Source organism: Lucilia sericata, unplaced genomic scaffold, assembly GCF_015586225.1.
Source record: "Lucilia sericata isolate MDLA Ls3-8-SP2 unplaced genomic scaffold, ASM1558622v1 Contig000021F_arrow, whole genome shotgun sequence".
Lineage (NCBI taxonomy): Eukaryota > Metazoa > Arthropoda > Insecta > Diptera > Calliphoridae > Lucilia > Lucilia sericata.
In genome coordinates this window covers 373935-379261 of record NW_023994059.1, presented here as the reverse complement: position 1 = coordinate 379261, position 5327 = coordinate 373935, and positions in this window count along the sequence as shown.

Here is a 5327-nt window from a genome sequence, read left to right as displayed (position 1 = left end):
AGTTCAGTTCTAGTTCAGTTCTAGTTCAGTTCTAGTTCAGTTCTAGTTCAGTTCTAGTTCAGTTCTAGTTCAGTTCTAGTTCAGTTCTAGTTCAGTTCTAGTTCAGTCTAGTTCAGTTCTAGTTCAGTTCTAGTTCAGTTCTAGTTCAGTTCTAGTTCAGTTCTAGTTCAGTTCTAGTTCAGTTCAGTTCTAGTTCAGTTCTAGTTCAGTTCTAGTTCAGTTCTAGTTCAGTTCTAGTTCAGTTCTAGTTCAGTTCTAGTTCAGTTCTAGTTCAGTTCTAGTTCAGTTCTAGTTCAGTTATAGTTCAGTTCTAGTTCAGTAATAATTACATTTTTGCCTGATAACTCGATTTGTTTACAAAATTTTCTTGCGGTAAGAAAGTTTTTTCTGGTTGTTTTTTTAAAGGTCTCAATTTACCTCCTCGATTTTCCACTACATTTTTTACTCCAAAACTTTTCTCCCTACCCTCGTTTGCACTAGTTAATTGCATGTAGGTATAAATTATAATTTTTAATTTTGAAATGTGTAACATATTTTTTGTTTGACATTCAATTTATAAAAAAAAAATTAAAAAAAAATATTTATAAAATGAAATTCTTCTATAAAATATTGTCGACTGACATGTGATTTATTTAGATTTGTATATTTAAAATGTATTTAAATTACATTTCAAATTAGAAACAAAACTAAATTAACATATAAATGCATTTAAATTATAACAAATGCATTGTGAATTAATTGTGATTTAATGCAAATTTTAGTAAAAGTGTTAAACATAAGCTATAACGAATTTTTAATGCCCTACAATTAATGCATTAAAAATAAAACATTACATGTAATATTTTAAATTAAAAATATTTCTAAGCTATATACATATAAAGTAATAAATATATATCTGGAAGCATTGTTATTACTTACATATACATGTGTGTTTGTATGTACATATGTATGTATGTATGTATACATATGTTAATATAAAAAATAGTGTTCTTTTAATTAAACTACATAAAATATTATTTTATTAATTTTCTTTTAATAATTAATAATCATTAAATATTTAATTGTTGAAATTAATAATTCATCAGAGGTATAATATAATTCCATTGTTACAAATTATTTAATTTATTGTTAATACCTTGTTTATTGCACACACTTTGAAAGTATAACTTCTATTTTTTAAGTGCAACAAACAACCTGCTTTTAAGTTCACAACATGAAATGGTAGCAAACAAAATCAGAACAAAATAGCCAAAGCTCTGGCAGAATATGTTGATTAAACCAAGTAGCCAAACGTATTTCCTTTCTAGGAGGTATTATAATGTATTAAGTGTTTATTAATGGAAATAAAGCTTGAAATTACAGAGAGTGATTTAAGTTGAACATAAAACTTAAGAAAAAACTAGATTTTAATATTTGCTGATTGAAAATTCTGTAAACAAGAATTTTTTATTGTTCACATTTATAAACTACAGCAACAACCTGTCAAGACATCCCTCTGATAACTGGGCACAAGTTCACATGTGGGAACTGTTTTTTATGCCGCTAACCTACGCTTACGGTTTGCTGCTTTTTTAATTAAGATAATAGATTATTTAATAAAATATTATGACTATTTGTTATTCTCCTATACTTAACATATCACAGACACTTATTTGAATGAATTAAATAAGTATGAAATTTGATAATAATGATCTATTTACACGAAAGCAATAAAATAAAAATAAATCTGATTGGATTTGCAACATTGTTTAGATTTAATGTGTTGAGTGTATTATTCTATTTGTTGTTATAGAAAGAGTGGGGTTTATCTGTAATAAGTGGATAATGTAGACTATTAATTTTATTCGAAATCAAATTTAACTAGATAATTGTTTTGACTTTAGAATTTCGATTAGAGAAAATACATAAAAAAATATAATCTATTTCTGTTGCGATTTATATACGTATATACATGCATATATAAGTTAACTGTTAACTGCACAAATATCTATATAATTAACACAAATAATAATTGAAATATAAGTTTGAAATCTTGCTTACACTTGTCGGATAGGTAAAATTATTATAGCAATTGATTAAGCATAATCTCAGATTAACGAAGCAATCAGAAAGGTTTAATCTCATTTTGAATAAAGCTAAAATTATTGAAACGGATGACTTATTGTTTTACTACAAATTCAGGTGTCATCTAAATGTTAACTCACCATTTCCGTTGAAGAAATGACCAATATCTTTAAAATTTAATATTTAAAATCTGAGAAATTGATTACAAACGAAAAAATATATTATGCATTTAATTTTTATTATAACTTAACCACAACTGTTACTGCTGTAAACACTGTTTACAGAATTTTGTTTTCAATCACACACTCTGAATAATAAAATATGAATATCAATACAAAGACAGTGATTGTGACCATAAGAGCATGCTAAATGTTAAATTAATGTCACAAAGATGATAATTTATTAGTAAAGGGGGTTTTGCAACTAATGATTTAATTGATATTGAATATTAGTTACAATCCATAAGCGGAACTGATAGAATTATAATATTTTTACTGGTATTACCAATAAATAATGTTGGTGTTATAATAGCAAATAGATAATTGCAGTTTGAAATATGAAGCAGAATGGTTTATTTTCAAGAGCAAAAAGTTTAAAACAGTAATAATGGTTTTTTTAAGTATGTAGATATAACTTAAAACTTGTGACCCTATAAACCTTTTATAATATGAACTTAAAAAAAACAAAGTGAGAAAGTAAATGTCAAAAGAAGTTTGCTGCTTAAGTCTTTTGATTTTATTAATTTTTCATGCCTTAAGATATGCTTTAAAAAATATATATAATACATTTTATATATTTCTCCATATAAAAAGCTTGTTTTTGAATTTAAGTAAAACTTAAAACCATGTTGAACTTTCAAATAATTTTTGCTTTAGTAACTGTCAAAAGCTCTAACTTAACATATTGTTTAGAAGACGCAGTGTGTATATTTTATTCAATCATCTCTACCAAAATTAACTACACAATACACAAACATGGACGATTGAAATGGACTTAATGAAAAACTTCATATAAAACAAGTAAGAATGTACAGTCGGGCATGGCCGACCGTATGATACCCTACACAAGTGTGTATATTAAAAATGTCGTTTATCTTTTAATAAAAAGCATTTTAGTTTTCTACATTAACTCCGAAATATTTTAACAATTTATTGACAAAAAATATATTTTCTAAAGGGGAGTTATGTGGAGGCAAGGGTAAATATGGGCATATTCTTTTGCATTTTGGTAGAGGGATTTAGGTTAACATTAAATTTATTTATTTATAAAGATTATGTGCCAAATTTTCTGTAGCGTGCGCACATGGTTTACATGGACACACACAGACGAACAGGAAGACGGACATAGCTTAATCGACTCAGAAAGTGATTCTGAGCCGATTGGTATACTTTGAGGTAAGTATAGGACCAATATTTTTGGGTGTTACAAACATCAGCAAAAACGCATAATACCCTCCCCACTATAGTGGTGTAGAATGAATTTTTGCTGAAGTTAGCAAATTTTTTGAAATGGTAGAGATATATTTTTTGAGATATGGTATAAGAAATGGCGCATTTTTGTTTTTTTTTTTTTTAATTGTCAAATTAGGCGTTTTGTATATTTATTCTACAGAAAGATTTATCAGAGTAAGTTACTGAATACAAAAATTTAAAAATATATCAACTAAAAATCATTAATTTTTCAGCCCTGTTAAAGAATTGAATATTTGGAATTTTTAATTATATAATTTTGCTAGATTTACTATTATTTTTAATTTTAAAATTTTAGAAATTATTTTTTAATGAAATAACTCCCCTTTTATATGTGAAATAATGATCCAAATTTCGTTGTTGCTGCTTTCAGAACAAATTTGTCCCCAAATAAAACATGCAATCCCCAATTTGGAGACAAATCCATCCATCTGGCTACACTGTGCACAAGCATAAATTGTACAATTGATAACATAAGAAAATGAGTTCAAAGTTGTTTATTTTCTTTGCCTTGTTTAAAGAAAAAAAAAATAATAATAATAAGAAAACAACGAAGAAAAACCGCAGACCATGAAAATGAAATGGTCTCATAAATTTTTACCAATTAGCAGGAAGTTAAGAAAAAGTATTTTTATGTAAATTAATAGCATTTTTTATTACTTTGCAAATTTAAAATTGTGTTGTAATACATACTATTTGCAATTTTTTTGTGTCATCACCAATTTAATAATTATGCAGCCCACGTTTCACTATAATTTTTTATTTTTTACATTTATTAGAATATTGTTTAATTTTTTTCTTTCCTAGCCTACTCTACTTGCAATTATATATGGCATATTTTTGATTTGCATTGTTTTATAGAAGATTTAATTATTTTTTAAGATAATATTATTATTTCTGTACATATGTATGTATATTTTTATTTATTCTGTGGGTTCCGTGAAAGCTGTTGTGTGGTAATATCTAGTTACTGTGGCAGACAACCTTGAGTTATCATTTTTACTGAAAAATGTAATTTTCTGTTAATTATAAAGATGTTAAATCTTATTGAATTACAAATCTTACAATAAATGTTGTCAACTCCTTTTATTTGAAGATATTTGTATAATTTTTTAAAAGTCTCTCAGTCTAACTTAAATAAAATAAACTAAGAAGTTTTTCTTTTTCAGTTTTCTTTTAATTTAGTATAAGACTGACAAAAAATTAAAAATTTCAAATGAAATCACAACGAAACACAGGATATTTTATCAAACAATAGAAGTATTTAGTAGTGAAAATAAGTGTTTAGTTTTAAAAAAATCGGTTTTCCAACACGATCACTTATATTTATATTCATCGTTGATCATTCAAATCGATAGTTTTTATTTTTTTTTTGTTTTTGTCGAATCCTTTACTAGGAAATCGATTGAAAAGATTGAAATTAAAAAATTGTATTTTCTTAAAATTTCGATCAAATCTTATCTTCTAGAGAATATTGTCTATCTTAAGTTATTTACGGAGATATGAGAAAACTTCTGAAAACTTCAGGCATTCAGAAACATATTATTTAAAAAATTTGGATGAGTGACCAAAGTTTCGTCTGCGGATAAAATAAGCGCTAAAAATATACTTTATTAACCACATATAAACAACTGATAACTTTATGAATACGATTAAGATTTATCTGCTATTTTATTAATGTCAAACAGAATTTATGTCATAGAGTGGAAAACGCGTTTTTCGATGCATTTTCATAGACAGTTCAGTCTATAAAGTATTTAGAAAGAATTTTGAAAAAATTTATATCACAGTTAT